The sequence below is a fragment of the Hypanus sabinus genome, chromosome 16, assembly GCF_030144855.1.
Source record: "Hypanus sabinus isolate sHypSab1 chromosome 16, sHypSab1.hap1, whole genome shotgun sequence".
Classification (NCBI taxonomy): domain Eukaryota; kingdom Metazoa; phylum Chordata; class Chondrichthyes; order Myliobatiformes; family Dasyatidae; genus Hypanus; species Hypanus sabinus.
Window position 1 is genome coordinate 36786634 of NC_082721.1, and position 25539 is coordinate 36812172.

The 25539-nt window shown below is 42.3% G+C and overlaps 1 protein-coding gene and 1 long non-coding RNA gene across 3 annotated transcripts in view; one reads left to right on the forward strand and one right to left on the reverse strand.

The window, feature by feature from the left end:
- Positions 1–25539, forward strand: part of sema6bb (sema domain, transmembrane domain (TM), and cytoplasmic domain, (semaphorin) 6Bb) — a 617098-nt gene that overhangs the window by 15683 nt on the left and 575876 nt on the right. The window lies entirely within an intron of this gene.
- Positions 1–25539, reverse strand: part of LOC132406234 (uncharacterized) — a 59509-nt gene that overhangs the window by 7713 nt on the left and 26257 nt on the right. The window contains exon 2 of one of the 2 annotated variants that reach the window (XR_009516099.1): positions 10893–11000. This is a non-coding gene — a long non-coding RNA (uncharacterized LOC132406234). Of the gene's footprint in view, positions 1–10892; positions 11015–25539 lie in introns of both variants that reach the window. The other variant, XR_009516098.1, reaches the window with a different exon arrangement.

Below are 25539 nucleotides of genomic sequence, written 5' to 3' on the forward strand. Positions count from 1 at the left end.
GTGCCAATACACACCAAGACAACAGCCTGCTCACCTTCCCCCTTTAGAATGCCATGGACCTGATCCAAAACATTCCTGATCCTGGTTCCTGGAAGACAATATACCATCCTGCTGTCTCTATCACAACCACAGCATCTTGTCTCTATTACTCTAACTATGGAGTTTCCTATCACTACTGCAGTCCCCTTCACCTCTCTTCTGAGCCACAGTGCCAGACTCTGTGCTAGTGACCCAGTTGCTTGCACCCTCTCAATGGCATTCTAAGTGGACAAGTACAAACAAGCTGGATGAACTCTGAAGAAGGTGGGAAGAGCCGAAAGAGAAGTTATTAAGTGTGAGTACCAGTTCAAGACCAAGGGTGTAGCTATGGGCACTCGCATGGGCCCCAGCTATGCCTGCCTCTTCATGGGTTATGTGGAACAGTCTATGCTCCAAATCTATACTGGTACTGCTCCCCAACTTTTCCTTCGCTACATTGGTGCTGCTTCCTGCACCCATGCTGAAGTCGTCAATTTCATCAATTTTGCCTCTAACTTTCACCCAGCCCTCAAATTTACTTGGTCCATCTCGGACACTTCTCTCCCCTTTCTCAATCTCTCGGTCTCCATCTCTGGAGATAGACTGTCCACTGACATCTTCTATAAACCCACTGACTCTCATAACTACCTCTTCCCACCCTGCCAAATGTAAAAATGCTATTCCCTGTTCCCAGTTCCTCCATCTCTGTTGCATCTGTTCCCAGGATGAGGCTTTCCATTCCAGGACATCTCAAATGTCCTCTTTCTTTAAAGAATCGTGGTTTCCCTTCTGCTGTCATCAATGATGCCCTCACCAGCATCTCCTCCATTTCCCGCACTTCGGCCCTCAGCCCATCCTCCCATCACCACAACAGGGACCGTGTTCCCCTTGTCCTCACCTATCACCCCACCAGCCTCCAGATCCAGCATATTATCCTCCGCAACTTCTTCCACCTTCAACAGGACCCCACCACTAAGCACATCTTTCCCTCTCTACCCCTCTCTGCTTTTCGCAGGAATCGTTCTCTCTGTGACTGCCTGGTCCACACATCCCTCCCCACAAATCTCCCACCTGGTACTTATCCCTGCAAGTATAAGTGCTACACCTGTCCCTACATCTCCTCTCTTACCACCATTCAGGGCCCCAAACAGTCCTTCCAGGTGAGGCAACACTTCACTTGCGAATCTGTTGGGGTAATCTATTTCATCCGGTGCTCCCAGTGCGGCCTCTACATTGGCGAGACCCGACGCAGATTGGGGCACCGCTTCATCGAGCACCTCCGCTCCGTCTGCCACAACAAACAGGATCTCCCGGTTGCCGCCCACTTCAACTCTCCTTCACATTCCCATTCGGATATGTCCATACATGGCCTCCTCTACTGCCACGATGAGGCCAAACTCAGGTTGGAGGAGCAACACCTCATCTACTGTCTGGGTAGTCTCCAGCCCCTTGGTATGAACATCAAATTCTCCAACTTCCGGTAATTCCCTCCCTCTCCCCCTATCACACTTTCACTCTGCCTCCTCTTCTAGCTGCCTATCACCTCTCTCATGATTCTGCCTTCTTCTACTACCCATAGTGTTTTCCCCTTACATTCCTTCTTCACCTCTCCTACTTATCCCCTCCCTGCTTCCCCTCCCCATCCCTTGATCTTTCCTCTGATTGGTTTTTCACCTACACCTTCACCTGCCTTTGCCCCCTCATTCCTCAGTCCTGACGAAGGGTCTCGGCCCGAAATGTTGACTGCTCCTTTCAATGGATGTTGCTTGATCTGTTGAGTTCATGCAGCTTGTTTGTACATGTTGATTTGACCACAGCATTTGCAGTGTACTTTATGTTTAGTATTCTAAGTGGTATGCTTATTACAGAGTGGAACAGCCATAGGGGTACTCTGCACTGGCTGCGCATTTCCGTTCCTTCTCCTGCCAGTCACCCAGTTACCTGCCTTCTGCAACCTAGGATTGACAGGCTCCCTGTAGCTCTTATCTATCACTTCTTCAGTCTCCTGTATAAGCCGAAGGTCATCAATCTGCAGCCCCAGGTCCTTAAAACGTTCTCTGAGGAGCTGCAGCTCTTTGCACCTGGTGCAGATGTGGTTATCAGGCAACGGTGGTCTCTCAGAAATCCCACATCTCACACACAAAACAGAACACTACCCCTAGAGCCATTCTCCGCTGTGCTAACTGTGCCATGACAGATGAGGAATCAGTAGCAAAGAGGAAAAAGAAACTTACCAGATACTTAATCCACCCAAGCCTGAACTCACTGAAGCCTGGAGAGCCAAAGCCACTCCTGCACTGGCCCCCTCACACAACACCCACTCCACTTGCCCCTGCCTTATTTTTATTCATCATTTCTAATGAATCCTTTTCACTGATTGGGCACAGTCCAAATCCGAAAACTGCCGCAAAGCACTGCCTTTTTAATCTTCAGTTGCAGGCCTAAGTGACATCTTAGCTTCTTCCAGCTCACTGATGGGGTGCAGGACAAGTAAATGAAATAACAGTCAGGGAACACATTGGTTCTAGTGACCATAATTCTGTTACTTTCAAGATAGTGATGTAAAAGGAAGAAGTAAGACCCTTAAACTGGAGACTGGGGCAATCAGGCAGGATCCAGCAAAGGTCAATTGGGTGATCCTATTTGAAAGGAAAGGAACAAATAGCAAGTGGGAGGCTTTTCAGAGTGGGAGATCAAGTGTCCTGGAACGGTATGTTTCTGTTAGGATAACAGGTAAACTAGGCAAGTTTAAGGAACGTTGGCTGATGAGAGATATTGAGGCTCTGGTCAAGAAAAAGAAGGAACCATTCACTGGGATTAGGAGGTTGGATCGAGTGAATTCCTTGATGGCTAGAGAAAGATTAAGGATTCTCTCAAGACGGAAATCAGGAAGCAAAGAGAGGGTATGAGATAGATCTGACAAGGAAGATGAAAGAAAACTCTACAGCTATATGAAGCATGAAAGAGTGGCTAGGGAGAGAATAGGTCCCCTTAGAGGTCAGCAGGGCTATCCATGCCTGAAGATACAGAAGATGAGTGGGATTTTTAATGAATAGTTCTGCTCAGTGTTTACTGAAAAAAAAAATCATGGTTGTTCAAGAGATATGGGAAACACATGGAGACGTTAGGGAGAATAGTCATATTATGAGGGAGATATATGCAGCCCTATTGTGCACTGATGGATAAATCCCCAGGGCCTGACTGAGTTCATCCTCAGAATTTGTGGGAGGCAGGAGTGGAAACTTTAGAGAGCATTTAGAGAGATATTTGCTGCATCGTTAGCTGCTGGTGAAGACCCCAAAGGTTGGGAGGTGGCTAATGTTATTCTGTTGCTGTCATTACGAAGAAAGCATGAGGATTCTCTACTTTCTTAGGAATTTCCAAACATTTGGCATGACATCTAAAGTAACCTGAAGAAGAACATTTTATGCAGTGAGTGGTGAATTTATGGAATGAGTTGGCAGAGCAACTGAATGCGGCAGATACAATCATATCAGTTAAAGAAACATATGAATAAGTACATGATGAGACTAGGTGGATGGGCACCATGTTTAGTATTGGCTTGGTGGGCTGAAGGATGTGTATATGCTGCATTCCTCTATGACTCCAAGTTATAGAACTTGATACTGAATCTGGAAGGCTTCATCAAAATCAGATGGAAACCAAGATGTTTTTGTTTGAAAGCTTGCACGTGGCCTTACTATGACAGTGCAGAGGTCCACAGGTAAATAAGACTGAAGGAGAAGGAGTAGAATGGAGAATTGAAGTGTTGAGTTCATGTTACAGGCAGATGATCCAATCTGCCTTTGGTTGAACCAATGGAGAGGTGACCACTCTGCCAGCACTGAATGCCGCGCACTAGACTGGAAGATGTGCAAGTGAATCGCTGCTTCACCTGGAAGAACTCTTCCCCTCCCACTATGAATAGCGGCAGGAAAATATTAAAAGTGTAGTTTTTATATCCCCTTTTGCTGCATGGAGAAGTGCCTTAAGAAAGGCTGCAATTGGTGGGGATGGAAGAGAAGATCAAGAGTTGTGAAAGGAGTGGCCTCTCCTGAATGATGAAATAGAAGGTGTGTGGCCCGTGAGTGTAATGGTGGAATCTTGTTGGAGAAGGTGGAAATTAAAGAGAATGATCTGTTGAAGGAAAGGCTGATGATGTGAATGGTGAGGATCAGGGGAACTTTGTCCTTGGTCCATCCAAGAGGAGAGTTAACCAATTCCACAATTTTTTGCAGAACTCCTGATCAGACTTTGACGAAAAATGTAATGGTGCCTGAGTACAATCAAAAGGATTGAAACGCAAACGTTTAGGCTCCAGAGATTTGATTTATAAATTATGCATTATAAATATGTATAGATAGTGATGGGAGAGGAGTTCAGAATCCAACATGAAATGGGCAATTTGATATTTCAAAGATGTGAATGAAGTGTTATCTCATGTTCTTTTGCAGTTTAATCCAGTTTTACAAATTCCTGACAACTGGCAGAAAACAGAACTTTCCTTTCCATTGGCCATGTCTGGATTCGAGGCCAATATATCAGCAGACAGTCCAAGGAATGTTGGCAAGAGTTAAAAGGCCTGATTACGCTTGTAAATGTGAAAACAGGTTCAGGATTGTGTCACTCTGAAAGATAAAGGTGCAATTTCTCCACATGTTAACCAACACATGGCATACCAGCTCATTGCTCTACTACTTGGTGGTCAGTTCTGACGAATATCCACCTGTAATAGATCAAACAACACTCTAAAAGTATAGCATATGAGGAAGGAATTCAGGCTCAGGAGCCTGAGACTTCTGTTATGCCCAGAAAGTTGCAGACAATGGCAATACTGTATATTTATTGGACTGGAACCTTTTCCTCACGGAAAGACAAGCCAAACATGATGTGCTGGAGAACAAGTCTCCACAGCTGTAAAATTCGATTGCATACATGGTCCAAAGCATCCACAATTAGTTATAGACAATAGACAATAGGTGCAGAAGTAGACCATTCAGCCCTTCAAGCCTGCACCACCATTCTGAGATCATGGCTGATCATCTACTATCAATACCTGGTTCCTGCCTTGTCCCCATATCCCTTGATTCCCCTATCCATAAGATACCTATCTAGCTCCTTCTTGAAAGCATCCAGAGAATTGGCCTCCACTGCCTTCTGAGGCAGTGCATTCCACACCCCCACAACTCTCTGGGAGAAGAAGTTTTTCCTTAACTCTGCCCTAAATGACCTACCCCTTATTCTCAAACCATGCCCTCTGGTACTGAACTCTCCCAGCATCTGGAACATATTTCCTGTCTCTATCTTGTCCAATCATTTAATAATCTTATATGTTGCAATCTGATCCCCTCTCAATCTCCTTAATTCCAGCGTGTACAAGCCCAGTCTCTCTAACCTCTCTGCGTAAGACAGTCCGGCCATTCCAGGAATTAACCTTGTGAATCTACGCTGCACTTCCCCTACAGTCAGGATGTCCTTTCTTAACCCTGGAGACCAAAACTGTTCACAATACTCCAGGTGTGGTCTCACCAGGGCTCTGTACAAATGCAGGAGGATTTCCTTGCTCTTGTACTCAATTCCCTTTGTAATAAAGGCCAACATTCCATTAGCCTTCTTCACTGCCTGCTGTACTTGCTCATTCACCTTCAGTGACTGATGAACAAGGACTCCTAGATCTCTTTGTATTTCTCCCTTACCTAACTCTACACCATTCAGATAATAATCTGCCTTCCTGTTCTTACTCCCAAAGTGGATAACCTCACACTTATTCACATTAAACATCATCTGCCAAGTATCTGCCCACTCACTCATCCTATCCAAATCACCCTGAATTCTTCTAACATCCTCATCACGTCACACTGCCACCCAGCTTAGTACATCAGCAAACTTGTTGATGTTATTCTCAATGCCTTCATCTAAATCGTTGATGTAAATCATAAACAGCTGTGGTCCCAATACCGAACCCTGTGGCACCCCACTAGTCACCACCTGCCATTCCAAGAAACACCCATTCACCGTTACCCTTTGCTTTCTATCTGCCAACCAGTTTTCTATCCATGTCAATATCTTCCCCCCAATGCCATGAGCTCTGATTTTACCCACCAATCTCCTATGTGGGACCTTATCAAATGCCTTCTGAAAATTGAGGTACACTACATCCACTGGATCTCCCTTGTCTAACTTCCTGGTTACATCCTCGAAAAACTCCAATAGATTAGTCAAGCATGATTTGCCCTTGGTAAATCCATGCTGGCTCGGCCCAATACTATCACTGCTATCTAGATATGTCACTATTTCATCTTTAATAATGGACTCTAGCATCTTCCCCACTACTGATGTTAGGCTGACAGGATGATAGTTCTCTGTTTTCTCCCTCCCTCCTTTCTTAAAAAGTGGGATAACATTAGCCATTCTCCAATCCTCAGGAACTGATCCTGAATCTAAGGAACATTGGAAAATGATTACCAATGCATCCGCAATTTCCAGGGCCACCTCCTTTAGTACCCTAGGATGCAGACCATCTGGACCTGGGGATTTGTCAGCCTTCAGTCCCATCAGTCTACTCATCACCGTTTCCTTCCTAATGTCAATCTGTTTCATTTCCTCTGTTACCCTATGTCCTTGGCCCATCCATACATCTGGGAGATTGCTTGTGTCTTCCCTAGCAAAGACAAATCTAAAATACTTATTAAATTCTTCTGCCATTTCTCTGTTTCCCATAACAATTTCACCCAATTCATCCTTCAAGGGCCCAACATTGTTCTTAACTATCTTCCTTCTCTTCACATACCTAAAAAAGCTTTTGCTCTCCTCCTTTATATTCCTGGCTAGCTTGCGTTCGTACCTCATTTTTTCTCCCCGTATTGCCTTTTTAGTTAAGTTCTGTTGTTCCTTAAAAAATTCGCAATCATCTGTTCTCCCACTCTCTTTAGCTCTGTCATACTTCCTTTTTTTTAATGCTATGCAATCTCTGACTTTCTTTGTCAACCTCTGTGGCCCCTTTCCCCCCTTTGAATCCTTCCTTCTCTGGGGGATGAACTGATTTTGTACCTTGTGCATCATTCCCAAGAATACCTGCCATTGCTGTTCCACTGTCTTTTCTGCTAGGATATCCGTCCAGTTAACTTTGGCCAGCTCCTCCCTCATGGCTCCATAGTTTCCCCCGGAGACACTGACACCTCTGATCTGCCCTTATCCTTCTCAAATTGCAGATAAAAACTTATCATATTATGGTCACTACCTCCTAATGGCTCCTTTACTTCAAGATCGCTTATCAAATCCTATTCATTACACAACACTAAATCCAGAATAGCCTTGTCCCTGGTCGGCTCTCGTACAAGCTGTTCCAAGAATGCATCCCGTAGGCACTCTACAAACACCCTATCCTGTGGTCCAGCACCAACCTGATTCTCCCAGTTCACCTGCATGTTGAAATCCCCCATAACTACTGCGACATTACCTTTGCCACATGCCAATGTTAACTCCCTATTCAACTTGCACCCAATATCCATGCTACTGTTTGGTAGGGTCTTTTTGCCCTTACTGTTCCTCAATTCTATCCACTCAGACTCCACTTCTCCTGATCCTATGTCCCCCCTTGCAAAGGACTGAAACTCATTCCTCACCAACAGGGCCACCCCACCCCCTCTGCCCACATTTCTGTCCCTACGATAGCACATATACCCTTATACATTCATTTCCCAGGTCTGATCTTCCTCCAGCCATGTCTCCGTTATCCCAGCAACATCATAGTTACCCATTCGCACCTGAGCTTCAAGCTCATCCGCCTTATTTCTGACACTTTGTGCATTCAGATATAGAATTTTTCGCCCATTTCTCCTCTCTCTGTTTAAATTGCTGCCTATTGTGCTTAACCCAGCTACCCAAACTCCCATCGGTTTATACACCCTTTGAATTTTGTTGTCCTTCCTAAACTTACTTATTCTTTCTGCACATTCAACTCCATGTTCCATCAGACCATCCCTCTGTACATGTGTCCTCCTTATCACTTGTTCCGCCTCACCTTTCTCTACTACACACTTAATATTCTGGAACCGTGTAGTCTCCACCTGTCCTTTATTCTTCATCTCGCTATCCTCTCTCGCATTCTGGATCCCAGCCCCCTGCAAATCCTAATGAAGGGTCATGGCCTAAAATGTTGATCAAATTCTTTTCCATTGATGCCTGCTGAGTTTCTCCAGGAGTACTAGCAAACTTTCCTGCAAGAATGTTAGTACCGCTCCAGTTCAGGTGTAAACCGCCCCGTCGGAACAGATCTCATCTTCCCTGTAACAAAGCCCAATTATCTAAAAACCTGAAGCCCTCCCTCCTGCACCATCCTCTCAGCCACGTATTAATCTGTATAATCCTTCTGTCCCTTGCCTCACTCACACATGGCACAGGTAGCAATCCTGAGATTGTTACCCTGGAGGTCCTGCCCTTCAGCTTTGCACCTAGCTCCCTGAAATCACTACACAGGACCCCCTCACTCATCCTACCCATGTTGTTGGTCCCTACATGGACCACAACATCTGGGTTCTTGCCCTCCCTCACAAGAATCACCTGCACCCGATCTGAGATGTCCCAGACCCTGGCACCAGGGAGGCAACATACCATCCGAGACTCCCGATCTTCCCCACAAAATCTCCTATCCGCCCTCCTGACTATAGAATCCCCTATCACGACCGTTCTCTTCTCTTCCCTCCTCCCCTTCCTAGTCGAGGGTCCAACCTCAGTGCCAGAGACAGAACCACTGCAATTTGTTCCTGGTAGGCCATCCCCACCAACAGCATCCAAAAAGTTGTACTTATTGTTGATGGGAACGGCCACAGGGGTGCTCTGCTCTCCCTGTCTGCTCCCCCTGCCTCTCTTGACTGTCACCCATTTGTCTACCTCCTGTCTTTTCGGTGTGACTACCTCCCGATAACTCTTATCTATCTCTGCCTCTGCCTCCCGAATGATCCGTAGTTCATCCAGCTCCTGCTCCAATTCCATAACTGGGTCTGATAGGAGCTGCAGCTAGATGCACCTTTTGCAGATGTGGTCATCAGGGACAACTCTGGGCTGATTCAAGATAGTGTACTATCATTCTTCAATACACCAGTGTAACAAAGAATAAAATGATTGTTACTCCCGATCTGATGCAGCATTACAAAAAAAACACATTAAGAGTAAAGAGCACAATAAAAAAACACAATACATATAAATATAATTTATCCAATAAAGCACAATGTACAAACGTACAAGTACCTGTTATAAACACTGAGTGACTGTATGTACATAAAGTGACACTAGGTGATGTGTATGTGGTGGTGGTGGGGGAGGGTAGGATAAGGGGTGGGAGTGTTGATGTTAGAACCTGCATCAGAGAGTTGAGGGAATTAAGGAGAAAAAAGCAAATTTGAGATGTGACAGGCAAGGTGAAGCTGAGGTCATGATCCAGCAATGGTGAAACCACGAATTCATTCTTAATGGGTGCCTGTGTGTAGATGTATCCCAGCATTAGACTTCAAAGACTGGGGAACTGCTGAGATAGATCTCCTTTAAAATTCGCTGAGGCTGACATGCTTGCCTTGACAACTCAATTGCACTTTAACGGTCTTTGCCTTCCATGAGCCATACATGGGTGAACAAATTTCAAAGTACCATTTGTATCTACGTTAGTTTTTGTTAGATGCTGATACAAGGCTTAAGAAGATTGATATGGAGTTAAGTGTGTTTTTTTTCCCCTCTCTGGCTTTAATATCTTGAAGCAAGGGTCATAAAACAATAGGCAGCTATTCAGGAAATTGTGTTCATCACAGATACTGTGGGCTAAAGAGCCTGGTGTGTGCTGTACTGTTCTGTGTTCTATAACAGAGATGAGAAGAAATCCCTTCTCCTATTATGTGGCAAATCTTTGGAAGACTCTACCCAACAGGGCTGAGGATGCTCATTCTCTGATGTTGATAGATTTTTACATGTTAAGGGAACAATGGTTATAGTGTCAGTGAGAAAAGGTTCACTGATTAAAGTTAAGGTCAAGTTTATTATCAAATGTTCAAGTACATGTGTACATAGTGCAAAGAAAAACAGTAGCAACATGGGCGCATAGTATCAAGTAAAGAGAAACATAAATTATACATAAACTTTTACAAGAAAGAAAGTAATTAAAACAACAAGCCTCCTTCCTGCCAGCATGAACATCCAACTCACTGACCTCAGTTGATACCCCTGCCCCCACCCTTACCCCCATCCTTATCTATTATTTTAGTCTGGTTCTCTTTCTCTTTCTTTTTCCCCCCTCACTATAATCTCTCCCCCCAGCCCCACCTTTCTTTCTCTTTTATTTCCCATAATTCTCCACCTTCCCCCTAGCCCATTTCCCTCCAGCCTATCACTTCCCAGCTCTCTACTTCATTGCTCCCCCCACGTCTTATCCCCCCCGACCATCCCAGGTTACTTCACTCCTGATGAAGGGTTTCGGCCCAAAACGTCGTTATTACCTCCTCCCATAGATGCTGTCTGGCCTGCTGAGTTCTGCCAGAATTTCGTGTTTTTTTTATAATATTGTTATACTGAGGTTGAGATTGGGATTGTGCCAGTTCATCCCAGAATCTGGTGATTGACAGGAAGTAGCTGTACCTGAACCTGGTGGTGTGGGGCTTCAGGCTTCTGCACCTCCTGCCCAGTGCTGGCTGCAAGATAGCATGGCCCAGATGGTGGGGCTCTTTGATGATGGATTTAAAGGAGCAACTATGATCTCATAGAAGAAAAGCAGCACAAGGGGGTGAATAGATCCCCAGTCCCAGCTTTTACTCCTTACATCCTTTATCTACAACATCACTCATTGTTTGTGTCACATGCACAGAGGAGCCAAAAACAAAACCACAAACCTGGAGAGTTACGTACAGTATATTAACACTGCAATATCGTTTTGTGTTTCGTCTTCTATCTCTTTGTGCACATCATCTTACTTGGCCATTGTCCTTCCTGCTCCAGAGCTGGGAAATGGATACTATCAGTAAGAGAGACAATAACTGTAAACATCACAGACAAGTACAAATTACGTGCTGGGCAACTAGACCCTATAGTCAAGAAATCAGGTCTTTAACAACTCTATATGCAGAATCTCGATGTGAGTTCACATAATTCACTTAGAGTAAGTATATTTAGATAAACAATATGAGGTAACTAAATGCCCACTTGAGTTCATATTATACAATTTGGACAGGATTCATGAATCCTTCGTGTGCCCTAAGGTCCATTAATACACCAGACTATGTTTTTGTCTGTCAATATGATTTGCCACTAGAGGCAATTTTTTGCTGCTGGAACAATTCTCATTCTTTTAAACCAACTATTGACCTTCCCATTTTCCTGTCTCTGATTTTGCAGTGAATTTATTATCTCCATAATGTGTTTTTTTCAGTTATTCCTCCCAGAATTGACAGTACAAAACAGCTATATCCCAAGTGCCGGTGATCATCTCTGCATCCACCCAAAAAATAACTGAGTTGTGGTATGGGCTCCCAATAACATATATAATGCTCTTCAAGGTTTCAATATAATGACACATTAGCTAGAGTAGCTTAAATAATTCAGGACAGATTGTTTTTCAGTCTGAAATTAGAAGGTATTTTAGAAGGTCTAGTTAGGACAGATGCACAGAGATGAGTGCACCTTCATTCCTTGTCCTTCTCAGAATCCAAGAGTTCAAAGTTGTCAATAAACTAGCTAATTCAGGAAACAAAACAGACAAGTATAAATTTGTCAGTGGGGAACCTGGCTCCTGCAGTCTACACATTACAGATCCACAGCAATTTAGTATGTGGAGTCCCACTGTGTGTTCACATAATTTATCTTGATTAAATATATCAAGACACAAATTGAGGTAAACAAATGACCCATATGTACACTGGTCCTTGTGTTCTTTTAAATATCAAATAGGACAAAAGTTTATGGAAATATGTAGACCTGAGCCAAGTTTTGGAGGCATAGTAATTTTAGTTTTAATTAATAATTGTTGCCTTTCAGGAAGTATTTATCGAGAAATTTCCTAAATAACTCAACTGATGAGTTAATGTGAACAGGGGAATGTTTAAGAGACCTGTGGAAAAAATCAAGTATGCGAGAGAGGTCCATGACTGGGTAGGTTGTGTCTGGTCTGAGTGGGCTCTTGAATAGATATCTTTCTACTGGGCCTGTCCATTGAAATGTGAAAGAATTAGTTGTTTTTTTAATTGATACCTGTTTAATTTAATATCAGTGATTTATACTACCTCGGAAATCCTGGCAGAAGTTCACGTTCAGGAAATCCGAGCTTGAATCTGAATAGCATTGCAGAGCAGCTGGAGAAGCTGCTGATTCAGCAATAAACCGGATTCAATCCCAACCTTAGGATCTTGTGGGGTTTGCACATTCTCTTCTGTAATGTGGGTTCCCAGGTTGTTTTCGCACATCCAAAAGACCTAGAGGCTAGTAGGTTAATTGGCTGCTACAAATGACTCCCAGTGTGTAGTTGAGTGTGGGGGGGGGGGGGGTGGAATGTTGTGGGTTGAACAAAAGAGAATTTCTTCCAGTGCCTCTTACAGGAGTTGTCCAATATGGAGGAGCACCGATTTATCAGCTGAGGGAGTATGGTAGCTGACAGTCAGGAGTCAGATTCTATGCTCAGTTTTTACACAATGCCACGGGGCTTCATGGGGATGAGGAGGTTATTGCTGTGAGCTCCTGGGCCCCTCCTGTTTACCACAATTCCATCCTCCCTGATGGATCTGTCCTGTAGGTGGGATTAGATGAAAACGGGAAGTGTGATGGAAATTGTCTGCAAGAGCCTATTCTCTAATAACCAGGAATTAAACTCCTTGGGCTCCTGACGCTCGCATGAACGTCAACTTCTCAAACTTCTGGTAATTCTCTCCCTCCCTCTCTTCTCCTTTTCTATTTCCCATTCTGGCTCCCCTCTTACCCTTCTCTTCTCCTCACCTACCTATCACCTCACTCTGATGCCTCTCCTCATCCACTTTCTCCCATGATCCACTGCCCTCTCCTATCAGATTCCTCCTTCTTCAGCCTTTTATTTTTTTCCACCTGTCACTTCCCAGCTGCTCACTTCATCCCTCTTCCCCACCCACCTACATTCCCCATAATTGGCTTCATCTATCACTTTCCAACTAGTGCTCCTTCCTCCCCCACAGCTCTTTAATCTGAATTCTTCCCCCTTCCTTTCCAGTCCTGATGAAAGGTCTCAACCTGAAACATCAACTCTTTCTTCCTCTTCGTAGATACCCCTGAACTGCTGAGTTCCTCCATAATTCTGTGTACAAGTGCTCTCCCCCCCCCCACACCCTTACAAAGGTAGAGCATTCCTATGAAACCTTTCTTAAGTCGAAATGGCATAAAGCGAAGAGCCACTAATTTATATGGGAAAAAATCTCGTAATGCGAAAACAAGTTACTAATGTAGGTCTTCTTTAAAAGCCAAGTGGCATAAAGCGAACATTTGTAAAGCGGGGGACACCTGTATGTTACTGAGTAATTCTGTGTTTGTTTCATTGCTTGGATACCAGTGCTCAGATGTTTGTGAGGAGGACTTTGCGAAGATAGACCGACTCTTGATGCCAGGTCCATTTGGTTTCATTGTTTTGAGAAATTAGTTCTTATATACTGTTTGGGAGGGTGGTGTTCCTAAGCTAATTTGACAGTAAGATGCTTATACTCAGTACTACTGATGGCTGTGAAAATGAAATGGAAGACTCTGACAGTGACTATGACAGGTGGGAAATTGTAGCTAATGATAGGTAAAGAAATGCAAAAGCAATGCCTTAATTAGAGAGGCATCATGAGACGACCTGTATTTTCAACAGTTACCTTAGAGACAAAGGTGCCATAATTATGACTGTAGATCTAAAGATCTCCTGCCATTATTTGTAGTACGTGGAGTGTATTCTGCCTGGTGAGTGGTAACTAGTGATGTTCCACAAGGGTCTGATCTGGGTCCTCTGCTCATCATGATTTTTATTAATGACTAATGAGGAAGTGGAGATGTGGTTAGTAAATTTACAGATGATACAAAGGTTGGAGGTGTTGTGAGTCGTGTAGAAGGTTAGCATAGGTTACAACAGCGTTGGGCAGAGAAGTGGCAGATGCAGTTCAATCTAGAAAAGTGTGAAGAGACACACTTTGGAAAATCAAATTTGAAGACAGAGTGCAGGGTTAAAAGTAGGATTCTTGGCAATGTATAGGAACTGCAGGATTTTGGGGTCTAAATTGATGGATAACACAAAGATGCTATGCAAATTGCACGAGTTGATAGTCTGGTTAAGAAGGCCCTACTTGTACATAGTTTTCTCCATTTGCTTGTTCTTTCTTTCCGCTCTTTTCTATAAGTGTATACATCAGATAAATATTATGTGGATATTTGTGGCATATATGACTATATGATATATACATACAATATCTGAAATACATCTTATGGAAATGTTTGTTTGATGAGGAACTTCAATAAAAAATAAATTACAAAAAAAAGGAAGGCCCTCACTAGTCAGGGGGTTGAGTTCAAGAGCCATGAGGTAATATTGCACTCTATACATCTCTAGCTGGGCCTCACTTGGAGTATTTGTGTTTAGTTCTAGTTGTCTCATTATAGAAAGGATATGGTAGCATTAGAGAAGGTGCAAAGGAGAATTACCAAAGTGCTGCCTGGATTAGAGAGCAACTCTTATGAGGAAAGTTTGAGCAAGCTAGGGCTTTTCTCTTTGGAGCAGTGGAGGGTGAAAGATGATGAATGAAATGTGTAACATTATGAGAACCATAGACAGCTAGCTCCTTTTTCCAGGTGGCAATGACCAGAGGACATCATCTCAGGTGAGTGGAGGAAAGATTAGGGGAGATGTCAGAGGTAGATTTCTTTATGCAGAGTGGTGGATGCCTGAAAGGCACTGCCAGGGATGGTGGTAGAAGCTGATACAATGGGAACATTAAAAAAATAAGCACATTAATAAAAGGCAAATGGGGGGGGGCGGCATTATGTGTTATGTTGGAGGACAGGGTTAGATTGATTATGGAGTAGGTTTACATTGCTTGGCACATTATTGACGGCTATTGGACTGCACTAGACTGTTCCATGTATTACTTACTGAACATACTTGCAGTTATACCACACATAATGGACTCTGTGTCTCCATGATGGAGTCACTCAGATGCTTTCTTACCTTAATTGTGTCCTCCCATCTACCACAGCTGACTGCATCGCACCTATTTCCCACACCTCTGCCCGCACCCCTTAAACCCTTGGAGAGAGAAAGGATGGAATTCCCTTGGTTCTCATTCGCAACCCCACCAGCCTCCCAATAAGTGGATCTTCTCCTTTAATACGCTTACACCAGCATCTTCCCTTCCCCTCTCTTTCTACATTTCAAAGGGTCTATTCCCCTTATGCTACACATGTTTGCATACCGCAGCTACTCCCTTGCTTACAGCCCTAGTTCATGCAACCACAGGAAGTGAACCTCCTCTTTTTACCTCTTCCCTCCGCACCATCCAGGGACTCAAATCAGTCCTTCCTGATGAAGCAGAGATTCATTTCCATTTCTTCCAATCTAGTGTACTGTGTTCAGTGCTCACCATTCATTCTTCTCTATGTTGGAGCAACCATGCAGTGTAGAGGGGCCACTATGCAAAGCACCAGCATTCAGTCTGGCTCAAGCTCCCTTTCACTTCGTCTTCCATCTAGCTTCTGAACTGAATAGTGAAAACAACAACTTCAAGTAACCCACTCACTCTGTCTATTTCAGAATTGGCCTAACCTCAGTAACATCTTTTAAAATTTTGTATTTCATAGTCTTTACACTTCACTGTAAATATGTTCTCCCTCTCACAGTTTTAAGTTTCTATGCTCCTATTCATCATCATCATTATGTGCCGTAGGCAATCATGGTCCAAGACCGTGATTGTTCTTGGCAAATTCTACAGAAGTGGAATGCCTTTTTCTGGGCAATATCTTTACAAAATGGGTGACCCCAGCCATTATCAATACTCTTCAGAGATTGTCTGCCCAGCAACAGTGGTCACATAGTTAAGGTCTTGTGCTATGCACCAACTGCTCATATGACCATCCACACGTGCTCCCATGGCTTCATGTGACCCTGTTCGGGGGCTAAGCAGGTGCTGTATTTTGCCCAAGGGTGACCTACAGGCTAGTGAAGGGAAGGAGCGCGTTACACCTCCTTTGGTAGAGACGTATCTCCACCCTACCACTTTATTACCTTTACCTATTTGCAGACATTAATTGATCAATTAGAATATTTCATCAACATCTTACCAGTAAAGAAGCTTTGCCTAATAACAACCTCTCCATTCCATTCATCTCTAAATCCTCTCAAAAACTAGAGCTTTGCAAGTTCCCTCCCTTTCCAAATTTCCGATGAAAGTTGATTGAACCAAAATACAAACCCAGTTTCAATTTCAACAGATGCTGCCCAACCTGCTGAGTGCTTTCAGCATTCTATATTTTTAATTTCTGCCTATACAGAAATGACTTACTCTGTCCTCAGTGGAAATGCAGAGCACAGTACAGCCGCAGCAACGTCTGAAGTTCCATGTTCATCATGATCATCAGGACCGTTACAACCAACCACTAATGAATCTCCAACCTGAATTATTAACTCTTTCTCTCTCCACAGATGCGGCCTGATCTGTTGAATATTTCCATAGCATTTATTCTTCTCTTTGGGATGTGGGAAGTCAGGGTGACCTCCACCATCCCTAACAACTACACCTGCAAAAAGAGCATCCAGTTGCAACTTCCAACAGACCATGTCAAGGTGTTGGCACTGGGAATGGATGAATTTCAGATCACTCAGGAGGCTGAAGGGTTAAAAGACAGAGACATACAGCGAGGTACTGTAGTTACACTCAAGGTGGAGTACACAGTTAACCAGGGACCATCAGAAGGGGAAAAGGGTATAAGCATCAGTGCAGAGTACTTCTTCAGCTGTTCCCTCAGAAACAGGTATACCACTTTGGATACTGTTGAGGAGGGATGACTGATCAGAGGAAGGCCACAGTGATCAGGTCTCTGGCACTGAGTCTGGCTCTGTAGCTCAGAAGGGAAGGGAGGAGAAAAAGTGAGCAGTACTGATAGTGGACTGATCGGTTAGGTGAAGAGAAAGGAGGTTCAGTGAACAAGAATGAAATTCCTGCTGGAATGTTGACTCCTGGGTGCCAGGGTCAGGGCTATCTCAGATTGAATCCATAGCATTCTTAAGTGGAAAGTTGAGGAGCCAGAAGTCGTGGTCCATGTCGGTACCAATGACATGGGTAGGAGGGGTGACAAGGTCCTGCAAAGTGAGTTTAGGGAGTTTGGTGCAAAATTAAAGGATAGAACCTCCAGGTTTGTGATCACAGGATTATTGCCCATGCCATCTGTAACTGAAGCTAGAAATAGGAAGGTCATTCAGTTTAACAGTCTAAGGAGATGATGCAGGAGGGACTTTTGGATCATTGGGTTCACCTTCAGAGATGTTGGGACCTGTACTGAAGGGATGGTCTGCACTTGAACAGGAGAGGGACAAATACCCTAGAGGAAAGGTTTGCTAGTGCTGCACAGGAGGTGTTTAAAGTAGACATCCAGAGCAATGGGAACCAGACCACCAGAACAGATAGTGGGGTAGCTGTGGAGAAAGATGTGTTTAAACCTACATTCAAAGTCAGGAAGATTTACCATGGTGGGACTAATGTTCTGAGCTGCATATATTTCAATGAAAGGAAAGGTGGATGAGCTTAGGGTATGGATAAGCATGTGGAATTATGACATTGTAGTCATTGGCGAGAATTGGTTGCAGAAGGGGCAGCACCAGGAACACACTGTTCTGGGGTTCCTTTGTTTTAGACATGATGGAATAGAAGGGATTAAAGAAAGAGGGGTGGCATTACTAGTTAGTAAAAATGTCAACAACAGTACTCAGCCAGAGGAGCTCGTCTAATGAGGCCTAATGAGTAGAACTGAGGAATAAGAAAGGTATGACCACGTTAATGGGGCTAAATCATAAGCTCCCAACAGTCCATGGGACCGGAAGGAGCAGATTTGCAGAGCAATCACAGACTTTTGCAAGAAACAATAGGTTATGATAGTAGGTGATTTTAACTTTCAACATGTTGACTTGCACTCTCATATTGTAAAATGTCTGGATGGGGAAGAATTTGTTAAATGTGTTAGGGAACTTTTCCTTAATTGATACACAGAATTTGCTTTGAACTTTTGAACTTTAGAAGTCGCAATTAGAGAGAGTGTGATACTAGATCTCTATTAGGAAACAAGTCAGGGCAGGTGACTGAAGTTTGTGTAGGGGAATACTTTGCATCTACTGATCATAATGCTATTAGTTTCAAGGTAATAATGAAAAGGATAGTCTGGTCATTGAGCTGAGATTCTAAATTGGGGATAGGCCAGTTTTGATAGTATCAGAAAAGATCTGGCAAGTGTGGTTTGGGACAGGCTGTTTTTTGGCAAACGTGCATTTGGTAAGTGGGAGGCCTTCAAAAGTGAAATTTTGAGAATAGAGTCTGTATGTTCCTGTCAGGAAAAAAAATGGCAAGAAGAACAGATTTAGGGAATTTTCATTTTTGAGAGATATTGAGCCCTGTTTAAGGAAAAAGAGTTGCATAGCAGGTATAGGCAGGTAGGAACAAATGAGTTACTTCAGGAGTATAGCAATGCAAGCGAACACTTATGAAGGAAATCAGTAGGACTAAGAAAATTTGAGCTTGCTCTAGCAGACAAGGTGAAGAATAAAACCAAAAGGTTAGCAAGGGACAAAATTGGTCTTCTGGAAGACCAGAGTGGTAATCTATGTACGGAGCTAAAAGAGTTTGCGGAGATCTTAAATGGACATTTTTTCCATCTGTATTTATTCGGGAGATGGACACAGAGTCTCTCGAAGTGAGGCAAAGCAGTAGTGTGGTCATGAACCCAATACAGATTAAGGAGGAGGAGGTATTTGTTGCCTTAAGGCAAATTAGGGTAGATAAATCCACAGGTGTTCCCACAGACCTTATGGGAAGCTAATGCAGAAATTCAGGGACCGTAGTCATGATAATTAAAACATTCTTAGCCCCAGGTTAAGTGCCGGAGGATTGGAGGACCAGTAATTTGTTTCAATTTTTAAGAAGGGTTTCAAGAATAAGCCAATTATAGGCCAGTGGGCCTGACATCAGTAGTGGGAAAGTTATTATAAGGTATTCTAAGGAATTGGATATATAAGTATTTGGCTAGACAAGGATTGATCAGGGATAGTTGACATGGCCTAGTGTACAGTAGGCCATGTCCAACTAATCATGTAGAATTTTGTGTGGATGTTACCAGGAAAGGAGATGAAAGCAAGGCAATGAATGTTGTCTACATGGACTTTTGCAAGGCTTCTGACAAGGTCCCTCATAGGAGGTTGTTAAAGAAGGTTCAGTCGCTTGACATTCAAGATGAGGTAGTAAATTGGATTAAACATTGGCTTTGCAGAGAAACTAGAGAGAGGTGGTAGATAATTGCCACTCTGACTGGAGGCCTGTGACTAGTGATATGCTGCAGAAATCGGTGCAGGGTCTGTTGTTGTTGGTCATCTATATCAACAATCTAAATGAAAATGTGATGAACTGGATCAGCAAGTATGCAGATGACACCAAGATTAGGGGTTTAGTGGACAGCAAGGAAGACTGTCAAAGCTCGCAGTGGGATCTCGCAGTGGAAAACTGGCAGATGGAATTTAGTGCAGACAGGTGTGAGGTGTTGCACTTTGGGAGGACCAACCAGGGTAGGTCTTACATGGTAGAACAGAGGGATCTCGGAATTCAAATCCATAACCTTGAAAGTGGCATCAAAGGTAGATACGATTATAAAGAAAACACTTGGCACATTGGCCTTCATAAATCAATGTATAGTGTATAGGAGTTGGGATGTTATGTTGAAATTGTATAAGACATTAGTGAGACCTAACTTAAAGTATTGTGTGCAGCTTTGGTCACCTACATTTAGGTAATATATAAGTAAGATTGAAAGAGTGCAGATAAAATTTACAAGTGTGTTGCCTGGTCTTGAGGACCTGAGTTATGCAGAAGGGTTGAATAGGTTAGGATTTTAGTCCCAAGAACGTAGAAGATTGAGGGTAGATTTGATAACTAAATTATGAGGAGTATAGATAGGGTAAATGCAAGCAGGCATTTTTGCACTGAGGTTGGGTGAGACTACAACTAGAGGTCTTGTGTTAAGGGTGAAAGATAAAATTTCTCAGGGGCACATGAGGAGGAGCCTCTTCACTCAGAGAGTTGTGAGCATATGAAATAAGCTGCCAACACAAATGGTAGATGTGGGTTTGATTAGAACAGTTAAGAAACAATTGAATTGGTATATGAATGGGATGGGTATGGAGAGTTATGGTCCAAGTGCAGTTCAAAGGGACTGGTTCAGCATCAACTAGATGGGCTGAAGGGCCTGTTTTTATCTGTAGTACTCTATGACTCTTGTGTAGATATCTTCCACTCACAATAAGGGTTACTTTCTGATTAAAGTAGAAATCTATGAGAGTCAGTGATTCATTTGCATTGCACCTCATTTGGTGTTCCTCTACACTGGAGAAACCAAGTACTGATTAAATATCCACGTTAACGCTAACTACTCAGGTGTTGTAGCAGGCTATATATCTGTACACCTGAGTAAAATAAAATCTGCAGATACTGGAAATCTAAAACTAAATCTGAAAATACTGAAAAATAATCAGCAGGTAAGGCAGTATTTGTGGAAAGGAAAAAAACGGAGTTAACATTTCAGGCTGACAAGTGCCTTCCTATGTGGTTCTGTACAGACTTACCCAATTGGCGACACAGAAGCAAGTGCTACAGAGATGACTTTCAATAACCGCAACTGTACACTCTTGTGTTAAATGACTGTTAACCACATCAACACAGGTGTACTGAAATACAACAACAAAATCAACAGTGCAAATACTACTTCAAGAACTCCATTTCAAGAGTTCTGCATAACAGAAATGTTTAAACAGATTAACTGATAAACATTACAGTGGAGGACACAGTTCAGAGCATGAACACACAAGTGCAGATATTTTGGTTTGGGTACCAATTACACACAAAAGCCTGCTTTTTCTGGGAATGATTTTTGGCTCAAAATTCTGCTCAAACTATTTCAGTAATTACAAACATAGAAACAGCCCAACAAAGCTGTGCCTTAGTTCATAATATTTAAATTTCAAATATAAAACATTAAAAAATATTGCTTGAAGTACTCTCAAGTTTTAATCTGAGACAGTTATATTAAAACACTGAAGATCAGTATATTGCAAACACTAACTATGTTAGCATTCTAATCTACATCTGGCAGTAACTGAACATTACTTTAAAATAGTACAGTATTATTTACTGGTTCCATGTTGTATAACAACAGGATTCTTAATAGCATCAAATACTATTTTTCATACTTAAATGCTTGTAAGTGTATGATATATCTGAAAAATACTTAAATGGTCATCATCTCTTTGGGCTCCAAACTCTGAAATTGTTCCTTAAAGTTTTCTTTTTCCTTCCTCTTTCCTTTTTTAAGAAATTCCTTAAAATCTTTTTCTTGGTTCAGCTGTCTTGACTTTCCTCCCCACTCTCCACAGATAATGCCTGACCTCCTGAACATTTCTAATATTTTCTGTACTTTTTTTCAGGTTTCCAGCTAGTTCAGATTTTCCCTTTTATGGTTTTGCTAACGTCTCTTTCTTTGGCTTGGAGTGAAGTTTTGTCAGTCACAGGGGGACAAAATACCATGTCAGGGAAGCTATATAAATTCTGGTATTTTATTTTGTTATTGAGCTATACATGAGCTGTACAGTGTAGATCTTAATGTATTGTCAGCCTTTTATGTGTTGGGCACTACTATGTTCCTAACGCAGCAGATTAATAAGGTGGAACAAATTCTTCAAGCAAGAAATATAAGTTGAGAGCAACACAGTTTGATTTTGCCGGAGCCATGCTGGGAATGTATTCAATGCCCATGTTGAAGAAAGGAAAGAAGATTACGATTTATTAAATAGCATGCTGAGGGCTTCACAACACAGCATTACCAAAAGCCACAAAGGAAACAGCAAAAAAACCCCAGCTAATATTCAAGGGAAACAAAGTCAGACACCAAGGGCCATGTGCTTGTACATCACTTTTTTTCACCTCTCCTCTTGCAATTTTCTCTTCCCTTGTTTCAGCGACTGAAAACAAGTGGTATTTCGAGAAGACTTCACTTTCCTGCATGTCTGGTGTTATGGGCAAGCAATCAATTAATGTTCTGGTACTAAACTGTTTTATCCTTTGTTTTCACACGAACATTAATCCATTTAAAGCTAATGGGTTAATGCCTGTGCGATAGAAGGTCATGTTGGACTGTATACCTTTCACCGTCCACATAGCCTCACACGTTCAAGGCACAAAGTTGATGAGAACGATGGTTCATTTCTTGAAAAGGAATCAGATGAAGTCGAGTCAATATCAGCAATAGGTCTTTAGACTGTCCTGATTGGTGGGTATAGACCATTCCAGGACTAATAAACCCAATCCTATCCAAGCAGATGATGCCAAAGTGGTTGGGAAGAGGAAAGATGGGAACAACGAGAGTAGTAAGAAGAGAAAGGAATTCTTTTGAGATGGGATGCGGAGAATGATGGAGCAAGAAGAGAAGAAAGGAGTAAATTTTGGGGCTGAAGAGGATGGTCGTTGGGAGTTAAAATGGTGCACTCGCATTTGTGTTGATATGGTCTAGATTTTTCTATATAGAGAGATCTCATGCTTTATGTGTACTTGGTGACATCCTTACATATCCAGAGAGTTTAATGTCAGTTTTTGACCAGATTTGAGCATCAGCTGTTTGGATCATCTGCATATTGGGGCTGATTTTTAAGTCTAACCATGCAAACTTATGAATGGCTTGCACTCAAGCATTTAGCCTAGGGCTTTAGACGAGCAGACTTCTCTGAATTAAATGTTCATTACAAACTTTGGCAATGGCAATTGCATAGCCCCTGTTCACACGGAGCCATTCTGAATGTCTAATGAGAACTGGCTATGTAAATAACTTAATGGATGTTGTATCCATTTGAGCTCAAGCAAGAACAATTAGCATAATTACACTCTTCTGTGAGCACTGACACATGCTGAAATATAGTCAGAGGCCACAGTTGGGCACCTTACTCGATTGGCTAGATACTGCAGAGCAAAAGTGTGGGGGGGGGGGGGAAATGGCAGTGAAGATGGAGTTGAAGGAATTGGGGGACAGAGTGAGAGGGGTAAACATCAAAAATAGAACTGAGCTTCATTAGTTTCCTTGTCTACTGTCAATCAATGAAGACACTCTAGAAGAAATCACTAGACTGTGCACATAGAAGGAGAAGCTCAAATTAATGTTATACACGGACACCAAGACTCAATGTGTCCTTCATTTGCCCAGTCCACAATATGTAGCATTCTAATGCTATTATTTTAAGCTGCTGTTCTCAAGGATTAAGGATCAACTTTATTCATCATATACATTTACAGGTGTTAGGAAATTGCTGTGGTGTGTTGATGCCATATGCAACAGAAAACAATGTTCAACAATTCTAAAGAATAAAGAATTATGTGAAAGTAAAGTTAGAAGAACGGGTATGGAATAAAATGTGCATAAGTACATAAATGCCAGCATGTACTTACAAAGTAAGCAACATAATAAAAAGTGGCTTAATGTGTTTACTGTGTAGTGCAGTATCTGAGGTAATAAAAAGAGAGGGGGTGGGAGGCTAACTAGAATGTCTGATCAGATCAACTGCCTGGGGAAAGAAACTTTTAAGATGCTGTTAAGTTTTTGTTTTAAAAGCCCTATAGCGCTTACCAGAAGGGAGGTTTTGGAAAAGGCAGTTTGCTGTGTGGGTATTGTCCATAATGATTTTTCCTGCCAGCTTCCTTGCCCTGGACACATACAAGTGTTGTAACAGTGGTAGACTGCAGCCAATGGCCATTTCTGCTCTCCTGACAGTTCACTGCAGTTTCCGTACAGTACTGTGCAAAACTCTTAGGCACCCTAGATTTTTGATATGTTTTCAGAAGGTATGGACCCCAGAGAGCCCTGATCTCAACATCGAGGTTACCTGGAGGTATAAAAGCAAAGGAGACAGCCAAAGTCTGCAGAAGAAACTGTGCAAGTTCTCCAAGATGCTTGGAGCAACCTTCCAGCTGATTTTCTTATAAAACTGCATGAGAGTGGCCCTAAGAGAATTGATGCAGTTTTAAAGACAAGGGGTGATCACACTACATATTGGTTATATTTTTTGTACTGCACTTTATTTTTTTTTGATATTTAGAAACATTGTATTTTGATATTTTTAATACATCTTCACTTTAAAGATATTTTTCACACATGCCTTAGACTTTTGCTCAGTACTAAATATTGTGAGAAAATGCTGCACCAAATCGCACAGCAATAGTGGGTGCGTGAATGCTCTCTTTGATGACAATGTGGAATTGCACCAGAATGTTCTGGGGGAAATTGAATTTTACAAACAGCCACAAGAAATACATCCTCTGCTGAGCTTTTTTGTTAATGGCGGTTCTCCTACATGATGTCCTGTGAAATAATGATGCCCAGGAACCTTAATGTTGAAGCGCTGCTAATTGTAGAGTTGTTGATGATGAGTATGTGGAGAGAAGACAGATTTCTCCAGAAGTCGATATTTTTCCATTTCTCTGCCCCTTTGTTTTCAGTTGAATACTTTTAAGGAGAATCATTAATAGGTAAGAACACCTACTGGACATTTGTATATTCTATGGAGGTTTCAATGAGTAATTTATACCTCTATTTATAACATCCACAAATTTAACAATCATTCAGATTTGTCCCACAATATCAGATTCCATATCCATTGGTCAGCATTCATATTGACACCAATTTTATTTTCCAATATCCAAGGATGTATCAGCACAATTATAACTAAGTATTATACCATTCTTATTTAAGATTGCTATTACCTCTATAGAATCATGTTTCCCACAGTTCACTGGTTTTATTTCCTTTGAACTTAACCTGTGAAACAAGCACCATTATTAAAGTAATAAATTTACTCAAATTATAAATATTTTACCAGACAGTTGATCATCGAGTATGTTTACCAGAGGCAAGACCAATGCAACAGAGGACCAAATGCATTGCTTGACATTCCATACACGAGTTGCACCAGTTTAGCAAAGGTGGGCCTTCATATAAAGCAGACTTTCACAGAAATGCTCAGTACCTACTTCGATCTCTCTTGCAATAATGCATTATTGCCCTATTCTGGTCATTATTTTTCTACAGGCACTGGGGCCGAGCTGTGCCTTCAGCAAGAAAGGTCATTTTTAATTATATAAAACTACTTTGAAGGATGTAACTGTGGACACAAGATGATAAATGGTTTGACCTCCAGCAATGTTTCCTTATGATAGGTGACAGATTCCAGCGTTCACTTGACTGATTTAAATAAGACTCAATATTTGA